Source organism: Bubalus kerabau, chromosome 3, assembly GCF_029407905.1.
Source record: "Bubalus kerabau isolate K-KA32 ecotype Philippines breed swamp buffalo chromosome 3, PCC_UOA_SB_1v2, whole genome shotgun sequence".
NCBI classification, from domain to species: domain Eukaryota; kingdom Metazoa; phylum Chordata; class Mammalia; order Artiodactyla; family Bovidae; genus Bubalus; species Bubalus kerabau.
Genome location: NC_073626.1, coordinates 94,122,867 through 94,135,367, shown reverse-complemented (window position 1 = coordinate 94,135,367; position 12,501 = coordinate 94,122,867).

Below are 12,501 nucleotides of genomic sequence, written 5' to 3'. Positions count from 1 at the left end.
AGGCTTTTTAAGAAAAGGGAAGAATGGACTCTAAAATGAAGGGCTTATATGCTTGTATATGTGAGAGCTTTCTTATTCTTCTACTCAATGCTCTGTGCTGACCTAAATGGGAAGGAAATCTTAAAAATCTTTAATTTATTCTAAAATTGATTTGCATATTTTGGGAATAGGAAGGTATGGATTTTCTTAGCTACAAGGATTGTCATCTAAATTTCTCAAGATCTCTAGTTTCTATTATTGTCTAATTAATTAGAAACAAAGTAAAGAATGCACTGGAAATTGTTCAGCACAAATGTTGTCAGAGGCATAGTATCATTTAAGAAGTTGAAATTGCTCTTGGGGTATTTCTAGCTGATGACATTGCCTCAATCTGAAGTTAAATTTCTTCATTTTTCTCTTCTTTCCCATTCTAACTGAGCTCTCGCAGAACTGTCAAGGTTGTTTTCCTGGAAGAGAAAAAACAATGGAGACAAAAAAAAAAAAGAAAAGAAATCAGGACAGAGGTTGTCACTTGGCTGCTCAGACCTACAAGGTGTTTCAAGTCCAATTTCAATTCTTATTTCACCAGCTATCTCTGTGCTCCATTTTCCTATGATTCAGCCACACTGGCAAGTCTTCTCTTTTCAGAAGATACATGGCCTTTCACACCCTAATTCTTCCTCTTTTCTTATGCTTTTTGTTCATCTCAAAATGCTTCCACCTCTCTTTTTATCTCATTTAACTAAGATCTTGGTCAAATACAACTTATTTCATGAGGCTTTCTCTGACAGCTCAGATAGAATTTGTTGTCCTTTCCAATGTATCTTTATTGTATCTATAAGTTCCTTCCAAACAGAGATCATATCATGGTTGATGATACTAAATGCTTTCTGGGTTTAATTGAACTGAAGTTCAGCTTGATCCAAAATAAAATTTTCTCCCTGAAGGATTTTCTGATTGTCTGTTAAAAATGACCTCCTTCCTTAGGTGCTGCAGTTTTCAGTCTCTAATGCCACTGACTTAGTTATAGTTAAATGAAAAAATGTTGCTCCTGATATACATCATACAATTCTTGGGGGTAAGATTGTGTTTTCCAACATGTACTCTAGAGTTAATTGCACATAAGTATTCAAACATTCTTGCCTGGTAAATCCCATGGATGGAGGAGCCTGGTAGGCTGCAGTCCATGGGGTCGCTAAGAGTCGGACAAGACTGAGCGACTTCACTTTCACTTTTCACTTTCATGCATTGGAGAAGGAAATGGCAACCCACTCCAGTGTTCTTGCCTGGAGAATCCCAGGGATGTGGGAGCCTGGTGGGCTGCCATCTCTGGAGTCATGCAGAGTTGGACATGACTGAAGCGACAGCAGCATTTAGCAACAGCAGCAGCATTCAAACATTATTCAATATATTTTATATTTTTCAGAAATCTTCAAAAACGTATGCATCAATATTAAAAAATCTTATCCTCAAATCCATATGGTCAAATTAAGCATCAAATTTGCAACACTACATAATATTAATAGGATATGAAACATCAAAAAATATAACAAAAGTTTGAGAGTGGATAAATTTAGATATCACTATAAAAAAGTTTTATTTTCTACTTTTCTTGACTGTGAATTTTTGAAGTATGCAGTACTTCATAATTAAAAATATAGACATTTTTGAAAACCAGATATATGGTCTTTACAACAGGATTGCTGTCAGGTCATTTGAGTGTCATAAAACCTCTCCCCTAAACTTAGCATATTAATGATATGATTAGAGACCCCAAAATGACTAATTATGATCAAGAAAGAAAAATTTTACCCACCTATGACAATTTAAATGGTCTTCTCTCTCAATGTAATGCTATTCTCATTATTAAAGAATTAAGTCTTTCCTGAATACTTTTGAGGGACAAAATAATGAGCCAATTCTGTTTTACTCAACAGAAATAGTACAATGTGTTATTGTAATCTGACTTGTATCCTACTTGTAAAGCCCTGGAAATTATTATTTTAAATTATGATGTTAGATTAGATTTTCTGCAGTTTAGTATATGGTAAATGTAACATCATTGCTAAATGCAAATTAGATACTGTACAGCTTTTCCATAGAGTTGTTCATGAAAGCCAAGCATTTTACATATTATAGTCAAGTGCATGTTATTATTAAGAAACAAATTATAATGAAGCTTAATTTAGTATAAAGACAAGATACTGTAGCCTTATAATAGGTGACAATACAGTAGGTTATGTATACAGCAAATCTGCCACATTCAAGTATCAAAAGTATTAAATATGCACCACACTTAAAAAATTTCCACTTGCTCCTATTACTTCATGTCAAAGTTACACTTGAAGATTATCATATGTTCCAAACACTGACCAATGTTTTATTGCCAAATACAGCCTGGAATTCATCCAGTAATACTCCAGGGAGATGCACAGGAGGTAAATTCTTCCTCCTAACAGTAAAGGTAAAGAGTTCCTATTTCATTCATCAGCAACTAACATTAATTGTTAATTGCCATTTTGTGTGTGACTGTCTTGTCCTTCAACTATATTTCAAATGAAAGAAGAGAACAGGGGGATACCTTGCCCTTTTTCCTAACCCAAAGTGGATTTGGTTTCAACACAAGTCTAGCTGTACAAGATAGGGATTTAATTTAATTTCCTTGCAGATAAATTTCTTTCTCTTAAAAAAGAAATAGCTTGCACTACTAGATAATCTATAAAAAGTCTTCAAAATAAAAAATTCTATGAAAATTGATCTAACAATTGTTCAGAAAAATAACTGCGATCTGATTAATTGCACAAACAATGGAATCACTATTTAACATCATAGTATGCATAAATTATCAAAACCACCCTTATAGTTGGTGAGGATAAATCAAGTAGCTGCCATCCTATCATCCAGAAGCATTTGGCCCTGCCTAACACATCCCACCTTTGTACAAATTGTGGGCAGGCAGTATTTGGAAGAAGAGGAAAGTGAAAACATAGCAATTAGAACTACAAGTAGCAAAACAGCCTACAAATTATTAAACAAAACTCCTCAAAGATATGTTTCTTACTGTTTCTAATCATTGTGTTCATTAAATAAAGTGCTATTTACAAAAGAAAAAAGAAAAGAGCAGGGACACCAATGGGTTTGTTGCATGCAGAATAAATCGGCTCAAAAGCAATTCATTATTAATGCCTGAATATTCTTGCTAAACAGTTCTGATTATTTCACAAGAAAGAGGTCAAGGTAGTGGAGAAAGGGATTTAATCAAATAAACTCTCAATCTCTCTCCAAATAGCATTTTCATCCAGCTGCATGTAAATTCATCAGATGACTAGCCTCCAAAAGCACAGGCAAGGTTAATCTGCTATGACTGTTAAAACTTCTATGATATGCCTATTGAATAAAGATTTAAAATGGGATGAACTGTGCAAGTTACCCCAAAATAGATATTTTTTTGCTTTTAATATACATGAAATTTCCACTGTTAAAAACAAACAAATAAATTACATTTCTTTCATCTACATTAGAGATTTAAATCTTCCATTTAAATTATTAATTTCTTAGAAAGAGCTCTTAATGATGTTGTGTAGCTTTCATTTATTAGTATTTTTAGGACTTTCCACCCTCAGGTTCCAGAAACTCAAAGTAGTTCTATACTGGTTGAAATTAGCTTAAAAATCTTAAAACCTATGAAATCACATAAAAAAAAAGTTTATAATAATTTTCAAAATATTAAAAAATCATGCTTATTTACTTATATTCAAGATTATAAAATTCATCATATTTTTATCAAAAGGGAATCTTGCTGGCAAAAATTACCAGCATGTTGATGACTTTTTACTTAAAAGGTAAGTGTAGTTTCAATTTCTAATTTTCAAAATGTAAAAATATATGATGATAATATCAGTAAAAGAGTATATTAGTGTCATTTTCACAGACAAGATAAATGCATAGAAAGGTATAATAACTGCACAGACACAATTTTACTGGTATATTTTTGTCTGCTTCATTCTACATGAAACTTTATAATATATGATAAAAATTAAAATAAAAAATGTGGCAAGATATTCAATATATTTTACTTTCAGAATGAAGGACCCTGATTTATTTTCTGAAAAACTATAGAATTATGCTATATAGATGTTTCTATAATTTTTCAAAAATATAAAAGCATAAATAATCTTTGACAAAAATATGTAATATACCTTCAGTAATAGATAATTGAAATTGTAACAGATAATTTGCTTTTCAAATAGAGCCAATGTCAAAATTGTGAACCTATATAAAGATTTTTAAGACATCTATGATCTCTTCACTATTTGAATGCTCATTTTGTTTTATAAATTTTTTAATTTATAATTTAAAAATCCATATGAAAGCATATTACACTATGGTAATGTTTAATTCAGCCTATTGCTATTTCAATAATCCTTATATTGCCTTTCTTTTCTTGCTAAATTTGTACAACTTCTCTTATATTATACATTTTATTTCTATATTTAAGAAATCATGCAGCAGTTAATAAATCCTCTACAAAGAAATCAAAGTGTTTTTCTGCTGGCATTCTTTGCCCTCTTAGCTCTCAGCACCTTCCTTGAGTCTCAGACACCATTTTACATGAGGACAATTTCTAAAAAGCGAAATATAACTGTCTAATTAAGGACTGTGTGATTGGCTAGTTCGCGGTCTCTCTGACAGTTGTGACAAATACACATATTGGCACAGCCCTAACCTCACTTCACAGTTTGCAACACAAAGATGGTATTTTCAGAAATGTGGAGAACACTCTGATACAAAGCTTCACCTTGTCTAGTGCTATTCCATTTAATTTTTTATTAACTGCCTGAACATATGCCATTCTAGAAGAGGGTAATAGTTACAAAATGTCAGCAGAAACATTTAAACTGCTAAAATGTAAATGATTTTATAAATTTGTAATGAAAGGTAATTGTCATGTGGGAAAAGTAACAGAAAAACAGATACGTGTAAATGCAAAACTGGTACAAAATACATCTTATGGGTTGAAGGAAGGAAGACCTAAGTATATTTTAATGAGTACTGTAAGTAGTATTTAAATAAAATTAGATTCATAAGCAGAAAATGTGAATTCTATTATATTTTATTTTCTAACATTAGGAAAGTTCATAATAATGACAAGAACTCATAGAACTTTAATGTGCTAAATTCAATAAACAGTAAAACATTAAGATGCTTCACCTCATTAAAAACAAAAAACAAATAAATCAAAGTAGGATAATATAAATAAAAAGTGTCCTTGATATCAGCACAATAGCTCTAAAAGCACAATATTCAAACATGATTAGCTTGTTTCTTTACTTTCCACTACAGTGAAAAACTATTTAGTGATTAATCCCTTCAGCAACATGATGCTCGGTCAGTACTTTCAGATATGTCAAGAAGACTCCGGCAAGGAATCAAGTATTTCCTCAGCCACCACACAGAGCAACCACCTTCCAGTTAGGTTTGCGGGCAACCATCTTTAAATGCTTGAGCTGTTCTGCGTGGCCATGACAAGATTTGCAATTCTCTACGTTTATTTACACACCATCACCCCAACTAGACATCACATGGAAGTGGCATGGTCACAGCTGACCCCAGGGTAGTCCCTGTCTCTGCCGATCCAATTTCATCGTGCTCTACAATTGAACTGCACTCATACTATAGAGGATGTATGCACAGGACCCCATGCCACAATAAAATCAGCAGAAGCTTGTCAGGGGGCATTTTCCTGTTTTACAGTGACAGACCCTGGACAAATAGGTCTGCTTTCCAGAAATCCATAGAGGTCTGGCTCTCTTGAAATGTATATGAGCCCAGCATATTCGTGTCATAGTGTTCTTTATGGTAAGCTTGTTAAGTGATAGTTTGAGAACAATGTTAAGCCTTTGCTGTGCTTTTTTGGTTTCCTCTTCACAGTTCTCAGGGCATTTAAATTGCCTATGAAGAGACTACTTATTTTTGATTTGTAGAAAAACAGCTTCTGTTTAGTAGTAGTAACTGAGAAAAAAATTCTTCTTCCTTCAGAGAAAAGATGTAGCATGGATCTATTCTATTTTTAAAGAAAATGTTCAAAGAGAGCTTTTTTTTTTTTTTGCAGTTTGATAAATCAGTCTTCAAAAGTCTCTTTCTTGAACCCTCATCTTACCTGTAAGAATTAGTTATACCACAAGTAAAATCTAAAAAGACAGACATTTAAAATATACATGCAAATACATTTAAATGATTATTATTATTATTATTTGGTTTCAGATGAAATGTTAAAAGAGTAATGTGGTAAATAGATAGATTTTACTATTTTGGGGCAGGATGCTTTAAAATATAATATGTTTTGTAATCCAGCCTAAAGTAATTTTATTATATATTCTGTGCAGTTCTTATATCAAACATTCTCAGAAACCCCAGGATCATTTTATATTCACTGGAAGACAGAAAGAAATCCAAAACCTAGTTAAATAAATTGTTCATTTATTCCTTCCCTTTTATGCACCAAGATCTACATGTGGTCATTAATTATAAAGAGACTATTATAGCACCATATTTTCATTCAATACGATGTCCTGGTATATATCAAAGAAGTCCCATAATTAAAACAGAAGGGCCACAATGACAATTAAAATTACAATCTATATGGGGAAAGAAAGTACAGTTCTGCAATTTTTCACCCTGTCACTGTCAGCAGCATGGAGTATTCTGGTCACGTCTCTTGTGAAGCAGCCTAAATTCTTCTTCACCAATGCAACCTCAAAAGCATTATCAGCACCTAAGCAAAAGCCTATGCAAGTATAATTTAATACGAAGCCACAGTTTGCAAGTAATAGCGTATAAAGTGATATTTAAGTGGTGTTTTAAGAACACTTCTGATGGCTACAGCCGCTTTTCCCTGGTAAATGCGTTTTCCTTTGAGTAGTGATTATGAGTCCTAGGTGAAGAGGTCCTGTGTGCAGGTCTGTCTGTAAGCCTTACTTCCAGCTGCCAATCTTTACTTCACAGTGAAGAAAAAGCCACATAGCACCTTGTTCTTACTCTTGTATGCTGTCATCCCCTGAGCCTGATAACACAAAATCATTTCCACATAACACTTCCCTGCTTCTGCCTCTTAAACCTTGAGACCTACACATTGTGCATGCACTTGCACCCTTGGTAACCAGCTCCCTGGAAGCCCCTTCCTTTGAACCATCAGTCTTCTGGGGGACTATTTTGAACACTCATCTTGGTAAATATCTGCATTAATGGAGTACAAAGCTTTTTGGTAGCAATATGTATTTGCTACAATTTATTGTCTATAAAAGTCACGAACAGTGAATTATGACTCTTAAAATTGTGTTTTTCTTTATAATAACTTTAAACTGAGCACTCATATATGAAGCATGCAATGGAGATTGAGAAGGTTTTGTATAATAAAACTGTGACATGGTCATTTTTCCCAGTTTTGCATTACAGAGACACACTCATGCATGGTGCTTTTTAAATTCTTATTATGTGTGAGGTCAGGGGGTCGAATGTCAGAAAGTACTGTTAATTTCACGGGGTTAGGGGAAAGTAAATTCAGAGGGAATACAGATCACTTAGCACAGAAAACCAGCTCCTCTGAAGTTTGGTTTTACATTTGTTAACCATATCCTTCAGCTGACGAACCATTGAGACCACGGTGACATTCTGGTCCCAGATATAATGGCTTGACATGCTGCAGTGAGAGTGTGATTCCGTCGCCCTGCTCCCCGTGCCAGCCTCAGCCTTCCTCTGAATCAATGAAGCACTAAAACTCCACACAACTGGAACTGAACAAAGCATGTTGCCATTTTGGCTGTGATGTTTAAATTATAGAGAAAGCAGTCAGGATGTCTTAAAGTTCAATCTGACAAGAAATGTAAAATATATTTCTGTCTTCATTCTCTTGGAAGGTAGCATCTTATACTGCACTGTATCACTACCCAGAGTCCTTTTAAAGTGGTTTGTAATAGAACATCAAAGACCAAATTCTTGCATTTCAGTTTTTTGTTTTTGTAATCAAAAAGATGTCTTTGCTCTGGCCAAAGTTTCAAGGAGAAAAGAATAACCTAGATAATATTGTTTTATTCATTTGGCAGTGGAAGGCTATAGTCCCTTTATTTTTCTATTTGTTCTGAAAGACAAAATTAACATGCTCTCAGGAATATATAAAGCAGAGGTTATGTAACTCATCACCAATGACGAAGTAAATCAGTGACCCACTATATGTTAGGATAGATAAGTAATTATCGAAATATGTTTTAGTGTGAGGATTAGATGTTGCACTCTGAAAAAAAAAAAAGCTTCCAATTTTATTTAACTATAGTTCACTGGGCCAATATAGACAGATGCCGATAGGTTTGGATGGGTAGTTTTGTTTTTATTAGCTTTTGTTTTTGTTTTTTTAAATAATATTTTTCAGACTCAAAACTCAAACTGGGCTCAGCTGCCCCCTTATAATTAAATTTTAATGACTCAGGCTGAGTGTTTGTGTTTTGGCAGCATGCTTAATAGTGTTAGCATTTAAATGGTTACAACTAGACTTAGAAGGGAGCAAACCCATCGCAAGATGTAGGTGAAGTTTCTGCAAAGAAGCTCTGATTTACTGGGATGCTGTGGGATTTAGTGGGACAGCTAGCCACAGGTCATCTGGTTGTAGTAAATCATTGAAAAATAAATTAGAATAAAATTCTACATACTCTAAATTCCATAGTAGCCTAAGGGCCAATGCTTTTCAGTTTTAACACTTTTTCACTGGAAGTAACAGTTTTACATGTTCTTGTATGCCAAAGGGTCTATTGGTAAATAAAATCAGTATGTGGTTCTGATCATAAAATCACCCTTTCTCCCAAAATGGCAGGAAAAATCCAAGCTATCCATTTTAATCAGTTCATTTTTTAAAAAAGAATTACTATGAACTTTGTAGTGGTATATTTCACAGGCTTCCGTTTTATAATTAAAATCTTTTTTTCCTCTCAAATCCTCTTTTCAGCAAGCAGCCTGTTGCCTGAAGTTTTAATCCTTCATTACTAGTTAAAACAAAATCACCAATTAGGCACATGAACACGTCTGTATTAATCTCATTAAGGTGATGGCACCAAATAAATTGGAACTATTTTTGTGCTTTTACTGTGTTCCTATGGCTTTATCAGGCCCTGTGGTCATATACAAAGACCTCGAATCTTAGTCATTTAGAGTCATTCGGTTGTGGACTGAATGTGGCATTACCATCTATGGCTGAAAATTGCTTTCAGCTTTTAAACTGCACTGACTAGTCTGTAGTTAATCTTAGATCATTCACTTGAAAAATTAAATGAGCCAGAACGATGGTCTTTTTTTTTTTTTTATAAAATAATACATCACAAAACACTTATTTGCCCTGCCCAAAAGAGAGATCAAATTCATTTAAAATCCCATAAACCAGAGTTGTGAATTTTTAATTTTATTTAGTAGCAGAGAAATAGAGGGTAAGCTATCTTTCTACAGCACATCATTGCTATAAATTTACATATGGAACATGGTTTGATGCTTAACCAACCTTTAATCCACCTTTGATGTATACTTCTACTTCAACGTGGTCATGTGACACCCTTATTAATGCAAATGTAAAAAAGACTGTTTTGGATCTTTGATGTAATTAGCCATAAACCATGTTAAAAAAAAAGAGAGAGAGAGAGAGTGCCTACTTGAGTCACTGGAGTTGCATATAAAGTTCACAGTTATCACAGAAGAATAACCTTTAAGAAACTAAGTTTAAAATTTTTACTTCATTCTTATATTCTCTGCCTAGGTAACTACTGAAGATCATTTAACTATACCAGTGATAGTCAACTAAGATTTGATAGCTAAATAATTCATTTTGTAGGAGTAAAACACTTCAATATTCTTAGGATTTTTATCCTGCTTCTTGCAAAAGTAAAACCATATTGAAAGAAAAATGCTAACTGAGGCAAGGGGAACTGCAATACTTCTTATTGTGATTAGCATATATTACAATCACTTCAAACACACTGTCTTTTAAATGAATGTGCATTTTCTTTTAGTTGGTTCCCTCTCATACCCCACAATGAGGGTCAAATGTCTATGTTTTGTTCTTGGCAGCCACTAATTTCAGCGTCCAAAAATCCTTGAGCCACTGCAAATGAGGTGAAGATCACCTTGTAATGCCAGATGGAGGGAAAAAGTTTGGGTATTTGAGGGGCTGACCCAATGAGTACCCTGGTGGGTGACAGAATGCTAAGGTTAGATATTGGAAAATAAGGTTCATGCTACTCTGTCACTGGGCTGGTGCAGGCTGCCTGCTTGACAGAGAAGGTGGTATGTGGTCTGGACCTCAAGAAAAAGGAAGTCAGCCACCCAGATCAAAAATTACCCTGTCTTCCATCCAAAAAATGATTCTGACATCAGCTTAGCGAGACGGGAAGAAATGATTTTTTTTAAGTTAAGATTGTACTTTATTCTAGAATAGTCAAGGGAAATTCATGGATCGATTGCAATATTGTAGAAGGAATTTCCTGAATTAAAAATGCAATTGCCAAAACCACATTGGTGAAAGCTCTTCACGTTTACTATATGTTGCGAGTGCACATAATTCAAGTTGGACAAATCTAGGAGTTAATCATTATTTTTAAAAATACAGTGTTATAAGAATAAGGACAGTAAAATAAAATGTATGTCTATTGACTGTTCTCTGTACTTTAAACAAAAGCAAAATTGACTAAAATTAAAAGAAGCCACTTTTGGTTACGTGATTATTTTGCCAGCTATGGACATATCTTTTTACCTAATTTGTAATAAGTTAGGAAAAAAGATTTTTGTGATGAAAACATCACACTTGTTTTTATTGAAACTGCCTGTCCTGTCCTAAAAACTTTTTTGAGACTCCTTGACCTGATTCTAAATATAACTACATTCCTTAAATCTTATTGTATTGGTACTTTAAAATGGATACTGGGTTTATATTTATCAATAAATTTTAATGATTTAAAGGACTTAAATCTACTCAAGATTTGTCCCTTTTCTGAAAATATACATGAAGCAAAAGATAAATAAATATGTATTACCTATATATATGTATACTATCTAAATATCAAGTGACCATTCTAAACACTGCACAGTTTTAGTTTTTCCATCTCAAGAAAAATATATGCATATTGTTGTTTATGCTGTAAAATATTCCTTTTTTTTAATAGCCTGAACCAAATAATTTCTCATTTTTACAGGCTTCACTTCACTTTTCTCACAGTGAATAAATTGCAACTTATTTCCATGAAATTCACAGATGACACAGATCTTTATTTTGCATAAAGGCATAAAGAAGTGTCTAATATCTTCAATATTCATCTGCTAAGTGGACATTTGCATTGGGTTAGAACGGAAAGAGAGCCCCAGCCCTCCCGCAGTGACAGCTGTACAAAGGGATGACATCTGACAGCTGTGACAGTGCTGAAGGGAAACTCGGATGACTCGCAGCACCCGTGAGCCAATTACAGCACACATCCCTCTGACAGACCCAGCAGCTTGACTCCAGCGTTTGGAAGGACAGTATTGATCTCTTGTCAGGAACCAGTTGCCTGCCTGCAATTGTGCGCTGCTGAACTTTGAAAAGCTATAGTACCCTCTTAAATGATAGGGGCAGTCAGGTTATAGTATTCAGGTACAAAGAGAGGTGCAAAGGCTATCTGCTAAATGCTCTAAACTTGAACAAATCATCACAATATGACAGTCCAATCATACTCAAGGAGCCCAGCTGATCTAGCTAGCTACTGTCTGTGCTAATGGAAAGACAGCTCTTTGTGTTTAGTGGGATGATCTTACTTGATGAAAAGGCCACTGCAATTAGTGCATGCTGGTTGGCTGTGCTGGGTGACAGCAGCATGGATGGTATAATGGCAGCTGCCAATAACCCTAACTTCAAGAAAACAGACAATTAGTCCTTTGATCCTAACACTGTTAGTCCCTCTACTCCAGACCTCTGCTCCGCTCTTACTGTAAACCTCACAAGGGCAATGTGGTACAACCTCACCAAACAGAACAACTTGGTCAAGGGGTCAATTACTTTTCTCCTCTTGACTTATGTTCCTGCTTTCCTTTGGAGAGCGAGAGGGAGCGAGAGAGGCTTATGCAAAATGTAACAAATATAAATATGCCCTTTCAACTATAGTTTAAAGAAGCTAATATATGAACATAAATGTTTGAAAATGCAAAAATTTTAAATATGTTTTTAAAATGTGGTAAAAAACAAGATGCTAAACTTCAAAACCAGAGCTTTCTAATGGCAAATGATCTCACGTTTTAAGACCGTGAGGACTGAAATTTAAGAAATTAGTATAAAAAAAATACAAGGATATAAGGTATAGCATAGGGAATATTGCCAATATTTTATAATAACTTTATATGGATTATAATCTATAAAAATATTAAATCTGTTGTACATCTGAAACTAATATAATACTATGTCAACTACACGTCAATAAAAAGGAAATTACCAAAATACTAAAATAATTAAAAATTATCTCT